We start from the raw sequence: 11,725 nt of genomic DNA, 5'->3' as shown, positions 1-11,725 counted from the left end.
CTGTCATGCCCAGACCAAGGGCACTAGGACCCTGGGACATAAGGGCAGAGGCCAAAGGACACCGGGCACCAGTTCCGGGGAGGGGGCAAGAGGAAGAAAGGGCATTCCAGGGCAGGACCTCAGGGCGAGAGGTCAGGGGCCCACTGGTGAGACTACAGAAACGAATAAAGCATACCTGAAAGAACTAGCGTGTCCTGCGTGGTCTGTGGGGCTGGGAACACGACAACTGGTGACGAAGGTGCGTGATCGAGCACCCAGCAGAAGATCGAAGTGCAGCGGTACATAGTGCCGGAAGACACCGTAATCGAGACCAGGAGCCCACCCTGGCTCGTGTGTGCAGCAACTGAAGACGATACGGCGCGGGAGCCCACCCCGACCGTAATGGATGTGAAAGAAGACTGCCCTGCATCACCGGGTAAGAAGACTGAATAGCCGAGTGGACGCACGCGCGCTGTTTCAAGCGCGAAGCATCGCGAGAAGAGGGCAAGGTCAGGCAGAAAAAGGGACATCAAGCATTCAGAAGAAGCGGGCGGCCATTTTGAAATCAGGCAGCGCCCCGATTGGTGGAAAGTATCGTGAGATCACCGGCGGCCATTTTGAGGTCAGGCCAACAGACCAATAGGAAGAGAGAACAGTGCGGCGGCCATTTTAAAGTCAGGCAACAATAAAGAAGTGCCAAATAGAACAGCAAAAGGAAGAAACAAGCATCGGCAAAGGTAAAAAGGCACCAAAAGTGACTAAAGAAGCACTGGCAAAGGCAAATAAATAAGCACCATAAGTGGGAAACAAGCATTGGCAAGGACAAATAAAGAAACACCGGAAGCAGAAAAGAAGCATTGGCAAAGGCAAATAAAGAGGCAACAATAACAGAAAAGGATGGCAGAAAGACAAAATGCGCAATATCGGAGACCACTACCATTCAACCCATCAGAGCCACAAGCAGGAATATGGTGGGAGAAATGGATCAGGCGCTTTGAAAGATACATGGAAGCGACCGATGTGACAGCAGCGAAGCAACTAGGCCTATTCCTAAACCTAGTAGGGGATGAGGTTGAAGACCTACTAGTGACACTGCCAAAAGAGGAGACTACCACCTACGACAAACTAAAGGCGTGCCTGACAAACAAATTTGACCCGCAGAGAAATGTTGATTTTGAGCGATACACTTTCACGATCGCTTTCCAACAACAAGATGAAACGCTGGATGACTTCGCAACGAGACTGCGAAAGCTAGTAATGCACTGTGAGTTCGACAAATTCGATAACGAACAAGCAATCAGACACCGCATCATAGAGGGCTGCCGTGACACGGAATTTCGCGCAAGAATCCTAAAAGAACCAACGTCTTTAGAAAACATCCTATCTCTAGCAAGAGCAGAAGCAAGAGCGACAGCACAAGCAAAGGAAACGGAACGAGGAAAGGAACGGTCAGTGGACCAAGTGCACCGAATGACAAACAACAACAGCACAAGCAGATGGAAAAAGGACAGAAATGGCCAGACAGTGAAGAAACGACCGGAAGGAACGTGCTACAGGTGCGGACTTGAATTTCCACATCGAGGGCCGTGTCCGGCGTTTGGTCAGACTTGTCGGAAATGCAATGGGAGAAATCACTATGCCAGTGTGTGTCAAGGAATGCAATTCAGGAATGACAGAGGAAGAACAGAAAGACCACGAGTACCAGTCAGCAGGCATGTTCGACACGTCGACACAGGAACAAGGAGCTCCTCAACAGGATCAGACGAAGAAGAAGAAAAAGAAGAGGGATCGACAGGACGACTATACCTCATGTCGGATGTCACTACAGAACAAAATGAGGAGGATGAAAGCAGAGAAAGAATATGTCTGGTAGACAAACGCAAGATCAAAAAGACAGAATCGGTGACATTAGGGGTAGGGTCACACAAAGCAAAGTTCGTTTTAGACAGTGGCGCGACGTGCAACATCATGTGTGCGTCGGAATACGAAAAAATGAAAATAAAGCCAAGCTTGAGGCCGTCCCGAATTGAAGTTTTCACCTGGGGGTCCCGAACACCAGTAACAAACATGGGGAAATTCACAGAAGAACTGACATACAAAGACCAAAAGATGAAGGAAGAAATTCATGTACTAAAGGGCGACATCCCAGCGCCATGCCTATTTAGAAACATCACGGCTCAGATGATGGGTCTTCTTGAAATGACTTACAATATATCACACAAAGGAAGCATCCTGAATGAATACCCCAATCTACTGCAAGGCCTAGGGAAGCTAAAGGGGCGGCAAATAACACTACACATTGATGAGACAGTAAGGCCGATAGCGCAACATCATCTGAGGGTACCAATACACCTGGAGCCACAGGTAGAAGAGGAATTGGATGCATTACTAAAGCAAGACATCATAGAACGAGCAGAAGGACCAACACCATGGGTGTCTCCGATTGTGGCCGTACCAAAGAAAGATACGTCAAAAATAAGAATCTGTGTCGACATGAGGATACCAAACAAAGCAATTGAACGCGAGAGACATCCCGGACCACACCTTGACGACATGATCAGCTGTCTAACAGGCATGAGGCGATTCTCTAAACTAGACCTGTACAAAGGATACCACCAGCTAGAACTAGATCCTCAGTCTCGATACATCACGACGTTTTCCACACACCTAGGCCTGTTCAGATACAAACGTCTGAGCTTTGGCGTATCGTCGGCTGCAGAAATATTTCAAGAGACAATATGACAAGTAATAAGGCCGGTAAAAAACAGCCTAAACTACAGCGACGACATCCTGGTGTTTGGAAAATCAAACGAGGAGCACGACAAAGCGCTAAGAGAGGTGTGCTCTCACCTAGAGCAGGCGGGTCTGACACTAAACAAAGAGAAATGTGAGTTGGAGCGAGACGAACTAGTATTCTTTGGCCACAAGGTTAAAACGCTGGAAAGAGCACAACAACCAAGAGACGTGGCAGAAGTGAGGTCATTTCTTGGCCTGGCCAGCTACTGTGCAAGGTACATTCAAGATTTTGCTACAGTAAGTGCACCACTGAGGGAACTAACAAAACAAGGCCAAAGTTTCGCATGGACTGAAAAGTGCAGCAAAGCATTTGAGGAGATCAGAAGCGCCGTAACAGCAGTAGACCACCTAGCATACTTCAATCCGAGGCTATGCACTGAACTGACAGTAGATGCCAGCCCAGTGGGGCTAGGGGCAATACTGGCGCAACACCAACCAGGAAAAGACTCCCCAAGATATGTAGTAGCATATGGAAGCAAAAGCCTATCGGATGTCGAAAAAGGATACTCCCAGCCAGAAAAAGAGAGCCTGGCGGTAGTATGGGCATGTGAACACTACCACATGTTCATCTACGGAAAACCATTCACAATAATACCAGACCACCAAGCGCTGATAACAATATATGGAAATCCAAATGCAAAAATACCGCCCAGGATAGAGAGGTGGGGGATACGGCTAATGGACTACAACTTCAAAATAATACACAAACCAGGGAAAGAACACAATCTTGCAGATTATGTGTCAAGGCACCCCCTGCCACAAGCTTCTCAAGCGACAACGATGGCGGAGGAATACTTAAACTTTGCACTCAAACTGAACACACCAGCAACGATATCAATGGAAGAACTGGAACAGGAGACAAGGAAAGACCCCACCATGCAAGCAATGATGAAAGTGATGAAACAGCAAAGGTGGAGGCACGTCAACAACAACAACAACTGGGAAGAAGGAGTGAGAAAAGAAGAGCTGCTCGCATTCAAAAAGATCAGCGAAGAACTCTCCGAAAGCGAAAATGGAATAATGATGAGAGGCACCCGAATTGTAATTCCGCAAACTCTGAGGAGAAGGACAGTAGAACTAGCACATGAGTCACATCGAGGGATTGTGGCTACAAAAACAATGTTAAGAGAAAAAGTGTGGTTCCCGGGACTGGACAACATGGTGGAAGACACCGTGATGCACTGCCACATCTGCCAAGTAACAGGGCCCCCATCAAAGCCGGAGCCACTGCAAATGTCCAAACTACCAAAGGCAGGGTGGACAGAACTGGCAGCTGACTTCTATGGACCGCTGGAGACAGGACATTACCTGTTGGTAATAATAGACGAATTCTCCAGATTCCCAATAGTGAGGCAAGTAGCTTCGACGTCAGTTTTAAACAGAGGCCTGATGCTAGGATCTCTGAAGCAACCCTTGTTTCAAAGAGGGTTACCTCAAGCAAAAACTTTCTTGCTGATCTGGTCGTTCTGTGACTCTCGCTGGGCATCAAAAACTTGATCCACGATTTCTCCTTTCTGATTTGTGACCCCGTCTTTCGCCCAAGACAGTGGCAGGGGTACACACTTCACATCCCAGTGCTTCCGGCCTTCTACCTTCACTGAGGTCCTGGTTGCCAGCAATGCCTGTGCTGGTTACCTTCACTTTGACTTCCAGCTGGACTGGTGCTGACTCTCCAAGCTGGATCTGATGTCCGCGCCCCTCTGGCAATGGTTGTAAGGCAGCAAATATCTATTGGTGGACAGAACAAAAGGTCTTTAGACAAGGCACAGAAATAATCTATCAACAGAGAGGATAGTCTCAGAATACTTCCTAGTCTAGGGACGCCCCATATTTTAGCAAGGCACCCGAGAACCACTTTCATCTATGTGAGAGTAAAAGAAACAACAGCCTGGACCTATTGGCAAGTATAAAAGGAACTCTTTGGTGAACTGACAAGAGTAATACGTCACCCAATCCCAAGCAGCCAAGGAAGTCTGTGTTCATTTACTAAATTCTGAGGAAAAGAGAAAAACAATACAGACATACTCCAAATCCTTACATCTGTATATTCCTATCTTAATCATCTAAAGACCCTCAAGAAAAAAGGAAATGTTCTACACTTTTACTCATAGACTTTTCATTACTTGTACAGGACTGCAGACACTTCTAAAATGATTTCTCTTAATAAAAGCACCTACATTGTATGCTTAGGACCATGCTCTCATGCTATAGGAGCAACAGGAAAATCTAAAACTGCTACTTTAACAGGGATTCCTATTACATAAAGAACTAAAAAACTTCAACATAATGGGTACATTTTCTCCAACAGAACATCTTGTGACACACAGACTCCTATAAAACAATATTTTCCTCAAAAATGTTTGCTAAGGATCACATAGGCATCTTCCCTGCATTCTACTTTTCACAATCCAAACTATGCAACATCAGCTCTAGTTAGGACTGTCAGTTTATTTACACAGACTAGCTAATAAAAACTAGCAATGCCCTTGCAAAACTGTATGTAGCATGAGAATAACAAACAATAGTGGTGTTATCACCTGAGAATTTTAGAACAAAAACTACCCACAGCTAGTTCCCCTTAAAAATCAAATAAGGAAACCACAATCTAGACTACTCATCCTTTCATAATTTAATCAGACAGGATGGGCAGTAACATAGCAAATTTATTTATTCATTTTATTAATGCTAATAATGTTTAAAACAGTATTACTGAATAGCCAATTAAATGTCTCATGGCTATTTCACAGACAGTTTAGACAGGCTCAAAAGAAATTAAGAAAAAGAGAGAGAACACATAAATTTACCCCTTAATTGGTAGAGGAGCTAGCCTCCTCCCCCCATTTTTGACAGTAGGAAACCTGTAACAGGTTTCATTCTGTCAACACTATCAACCCCAATTTGTAGCAACTGGGCATAAACAAACTCTGAGGAGCTAAATAGCACATTCAGCTAGCTAAACAACATATTCCTTTAGCAAATGTACAAGTGTAACACTAGGGCACATGAATTCAAACTAAATCCCATTGCTTCCTTAATTCAGCCCTAAAAGCATTAGTGCTATACATATGACAGAGCCATTGTCTTAATAAAAGCTGACATATACCATTATTATTATACAATCTATTCATGTGAGTGAACAAAAACTTGCTTTTGCCAAAAAAGTGAGCAAAACCTCTTTCTGTCCCTGCCCTGCCATTTCGTCTTTCAAATGTCGAAATGTCAAAGCAAACGTTGCGCTGAGCCCTGCAGGCTTCTAAATGTAGGACTTCGGCCTTTAACCTATGCAGCTGTCCCATCTTGCGTGCAAGGTTTTCATGGGGGTGTCCTAATTCAAAATGACCCTGGAGACGGAAAGAGCAACAGCAAAACCCACTTCTTTCCTGTCTACCAGCAATTCAGAGGTAAGCTTAATAACTTCTGCCAGTTTTTTTTGTACATATTTATATTTGTAAGCAGTGTGCCAAGTGCTTGTCTAGCAGTATAGATGTCAGCTATTCATTCTATGCTTACATATGTGCATTTACTGTAGCCTGAGGCAGTTTAAAAGCAGCTCTGATTGGAATAACCGCATTTAAACAGTGAATTTTACGTAATTTCGACTTTGATGTTTGGGGCACTTAAAAATGAATATCCTACAATGTTTTTGCATAATAGTCATCCCCAGAATGTCCCCTACATATCCCAGAGATGTGGTATCAGAAATGTATAATGTATACCCTTATAAAAATGAGTTTTGTACGCCTGGGTAAAGTGACATTTCACATGTAAGTGACCCCCTATTGCTGTATAGCATGGCTTAAATTCAATTTGGATGCTAGGAGGTCACAGCATCATTATTAGGCATTATGAATATTACAAAACTAATTTAATGCACTTATTTTAAATAACATTTTTTATATAATCAAAATAATATATATTTTTTTTAATAAATCTAATCATTTTGATGAGTCCACATATGAAAAGCGAGCTACATCCCTTGCCTATCATATTTAAACGCATTCATTCAGAGCCCTAATAACAGAAACTTAACTTGAAAGTCTGCGCCACTTTTAAAAGACAGTCATTATTATTTAACATCAAAAACCCCTATTATCCTTATTTAAAAAGGCATTAAGAAAAGAAAATCCCTACTGTCAATCTATCCTCTGTTTATCAAAAATCATGAAACTATATTTCTAACTTTTAAAACAGCAGCCTGAAATGCAGGATTTTACACCGTGTTTGACTTCAGCTGTTTTCTGTGGCCGGAGTCAGAAATACCCACGTGCTGACACAGCTGCTTGACACGTAAAGGCATCAAATTCACACACCTTTCAAGTCAGCCTTTCCACAAATCTGTCGTTCTGTAATGTATTCAGGTCTGCAACAACCAACTCACTCAGATAATGTGAATGCCTGTTAATACCGAATACAGAAGGATAAATGCTGTGACATTTTGTATCTTAATTTATCTATTGCAAAACACACAATTTCGTTTTTTGAAGCTTTTTTATTCCTATTAAATGTGGATTCTAATTTTATCTTTGACATTGTGGCAATTTGCACACATGTATAGTGTCTTACTCTGTCAATTTAATGATAGCGTGCAGCTATTTAGCATATATTATATAATTCATTTTAATAATATTTGGCATAACAGAATGATGACAAAAAAACATTGAGCTCATTCCAGACATTTTCAAAACGGTGTCATACACATAATACAGGGCACTTAAGGCTAGCCATTCTTGCACCAAGAGCGCAATCGCTACTTACAAGTACCACTAATGACAAACCACAGACATTTAAACACACATTTAACCCACAGATCAACACTTAGGACAGAAACAAAAGACAGCCCACACACTGTACTTAAACCAAACCATTTGTAAATACTAGTTGTAAGTCATATTCACTAGATTTGGCTGGCAGAACACCAAGAAAAAAAACGCTCTGCATATCACCACTTATGAATGTTACTAAGTGCACAGACCAGGATCCTTTCTATGCACATATTTAGTTCCTCGGGGTACTAGTCACCGAAGAAGAAATACTTTTTTATACCTAAACCTAGTTAAGTATCCCCTCTAGGGGAGCCGGCTAATTATATACAAGTTTAAAAATGGTACATCCAAGAAAGCAACACATTCATAAATTCACCTGGGGGAAAACAAAAAGACCATCACGCACTTGCTTACAATTAACTGCTTGTTCTTCAGCTCTAATGCTTTCACATAAATGTTGTTTCGCTGTTCTTTTTCAATCAAGGCTTGCTCACGCTTCATTCGTTCACGCACTTCTTTCTCCCACATTCGTACACAATCAAACATCTCTTGCCTAGTCTTTCGCTTAAACATACATTGTTCCACATACTCAATCTTTCGTAAACCAAATGACTCATACATAGGCCAACGCAACTCAGGATCCTTACGAGTGTATTTATTCCATAATGCGCTGTACATTATAGAAGAAAGACCATACTTAATATAAATATCCCTATTAGGCGTCCCCTCCGGGGGCCGGTTGTGCTTTATCTAGTCTCAAATTGGTACCACTACAAAAGCAACACATCCTATGAAGTGTGCTAAAAACAGGCATGCCAAAAATAGTGCAGAATATGCAGTATTATAATCAAAGTAGCACTTAAGGTACCTTTAGTACGATGTGCCGTTCAAATCAATTCAAATAGAGAAAATTCTCCTCATTACCTGCCTATATAGATTGCAATCCATATATAAATCACATAACAAACCAAGTTGGCCAACACCAATTCCAAAATCCAAAAGCCACAGTAAGTGTTACTAAACTACCTTACCAATTCCAGGCATCAAAACCAACAGCAAGCGCCACAGAGGGACACTTACCAATCACTTGGTGTCCAGGTTCCAACTACCAAGTTCTAAAATAGACCAAATGGTCACTGCACGGCGAATCAACAGAAGAGATCTCAGTCGAGGACCGGCACCACCTGGATGGTCAGATCAGAAAGAAAGGAAAAACGCCGTGGTTGCCAAGACTCGGGTCTCATTGGGCAGCGATCGCGTCCACAGCGAGTTTCCAATCCTTCGTCGCGACCAATCCTTCGGGCATCCGAGTCACCGATGAGCCCCAGTAGTTGGGCGCCAATTTGTTCATGGTGACCTCAGCTAGGCCTACCAGTGCAAGGGGTTCGCCCTTCTCTGCACAGAGTCCTCAGACCAATAGGAAGAAGTTGGCACAGAAACTGGAATAGAAAATACAAAGTTTAATAAACCTCATGAGGTGGAACTACATTCACACAGCACCCTTCGGTGTTGAGTGAAGTAGCACACTGAACAGAAGAAGCATGGTCCTTTTATACCCACACAGGGGCTGAAAAAGGCAGTACAAGTACACATGAGAAGAGTTATGCACATAGGTGGTCATACAGAAACTGCACAGTCAACAAGTAGGAGGCGTAATAAGTTGCTGACATCAGTTAGAACAGCCTGACAGTTCAATAGTAGGAACAGGCGCATTCTACTAGCTAGGCCCATTTGAGCATGTGCAAGACTCTGGGAGAGGGAAACAGCAAATGGCCAGCACATAGCTAACTAAAATGACTGCCAAGTACAAAATGGCTTTCAGCTCATGCAAAGAGATTAATGCAATCTTCAACATGCCGTCCAGCAAAACTCAGGTGAACTTGCTTGCAAGCAGAAGGCCTACCGTGCCCTGGGCCTCCTGAAGAGAAGGGTCATGTATGTGTAACTGTACATACACTGTTTTATATTTTTGTTGTGTATCTTTGTTTTTATATAATTGTAATCTGGGATGTCTTGCGATTTGAATGTTTGTTATTTTTTACTTGATTTGTCTAAATTTTGTAGATACCTTGGAGTACTACATATATATATATGTGAATTTTGGTAACTTATGCTTTGTCCTTTATGTTTGTTATGTGAATTCTTATATTGTGTCTTATGTCATTGTTTCAGCCCTGATGAAGTTCCTTTGGTTGAAGGAACGAAACGCATTGGCTGATGCCATTTTTACTTTTGTTACTGATAAAATTAACTGATCGGAATCTAGTATATGATTCGGACTTCTTTTCTGGTGCACCTTCCTTTTCTACAAGGTTTCACCTATGAGAATAATAATATGTTTGTATAATATAAGTTACAGAAAGTCTGTTAAAGTGTTATGACTTGTTTATGTACAAAAAGGCAATATATTGTGCTTTTATTAGTGGTATAGTGCGGGTAATAGCATCATTTTGAAAAATTAGATGAAAGAGGGTAATAATAAAATTGATTGATGAACTATCAATATTATGTGCTTAGAGGAGTTCTGACAACTTTTGGGCACGATACCAGTGCACCTGCTGCACCATTCAAATCATGACCATTTTTCCTGTAAGGTAACTGCACTTGTGACTGCCTGATTAGTAGTAAAATATTGCAATATTTGGTGTTTAAAGGGGTTCCTAGAGCTTTGGGCCCCAGTGTCATTGCACCTGCTGCACCATTGAAATCATGACCCTAGTGCCTGCAAGGTAACTACACTTGTGACTGCCTAATTAGTAGTTAAATATAGCAGTATTTGGTGTTTTGAGGAGTTCTGACAACTTTTGGCCCCGGTGCCACTGCACCTGCAGCACCATTGAAATCATGGCGCTAGTGCCTGCTAGATAACTGCACTCGTGACTGCCTGTTTAGTAGTAAAGTTTAGCAATATTCTCTGTTTAGTGGCGTCCCTAGAGCTTTTGACCCTGGTGCCACTGCACCTGCTGCACTATTCAAATCAAGCCCCATTTAACTGCAAGATAATTGGAATTGTGACTGCCTGTATAGAAGTTTAATATAGCAATAATATGTGTTTAGAGGAGTTCTGACTACTTTTGGGCCCAGTGCTAATGCAACTGTTGAGCCATTCAAATCACGATCCTGTTGTCTGTAAGATAACTGCACTTGTGGTTGCCTGTTTAGTAATAAAATATAGCAATATAAGGTGGTTAGTGGGTGCCTGGAGCTTTTGGTCCTGGTTCCACTGCACCTGCTGCACTATTGAAATCATGACCCTAGTGCTTGTTAGATAACTACACTTATGACTGCCTGATAGTTGTAAAATATAGCAATATTAGGTGTATAAAGGAGTTCTGACAACTTTTAGGCCTGGTGCCACTGCACCTGCAGCACCATTCAAAGTATGATCCTGTTGTCTGCAATGTACCTGCACTTGTGACTGCATGTTTAGTTGTAAAATATACCAATTTTTAGTGGCGGCTCATCCGCTATGGCGGAGTAGCGTCGCCCACTGCTTTCTCGCAATGTGAGAAGCAAAAACATAAAATGGTAATAACTTCTAGTTATTACCTTTTAATGTTTTTTTGGTACCTACAGTTGGGTGGGTGGGGCTACTATGTTTACAGAGCAGGGCAGGGGAGGAGTGGTTTGCCCACTCCTGAGTGCTCAATGACTGTTTGGTCGGCCCTCTCGGGCCGCCCAAACCAGTCATGCGCACTTTCTCCTTCTCATGCCCACCCCTCCAGCGCTTGGCTGAGCACGTGTCACATCGCTCAGACCAAATCACAACTCTCCATTGGAGCATTGTGATTGGCTTAAGGGTGGGAACCTGACTGCCTGCTTCCTGTTCCGACCTGGAGTCAGACACAGGCGAGCAGGAGAGAAGACGCGAGACCCGGTGGCGGTATCAGCAAGGTAAGTTTTATTTATTTTTTTTTTATTTTTTTTTATGCAGCCCGTGGCCCCCTCTCCCCTGTTAGCACCTGCCCCCTCACCCGCGAGCCGTGCTGGCCGCCCCTGGCAATTTTAGGTATTTATTGAGGTGCCTAAAGCTTTTAGTCCAGGTGTCACTGCACCTGCTGCACTATTCAAATCAAGACCCTTTTAACTCCAAGGTAACTGCAAATGTGACTGCCTGTTTACTAGTCAAATGTAGCAATATCATGTGTTTTGAGGAGTTCTGACAACTTTTGGGCCCGGTGCTACTG

The sequence above is a fragment of the Triturus cristatus genome, chromosome 5_2 (assembly GCF_964204655.1).
Source record: "Triturus cristatus chromosome 5_2, aTriCri1.1, whole genome shotgun sequence".
NCBI classification, from domain to species: domain Eukaryota; kingdom Metazoa; phylum Chordata; class Amphibia; order Caudata; family Salamandridae; genus Triturus; species Triturus cristatus.
The sequence above is the reverse complement of the archived record's forward strand: the minus strand, read 5'-3'. Positions refer to the sequence as shown.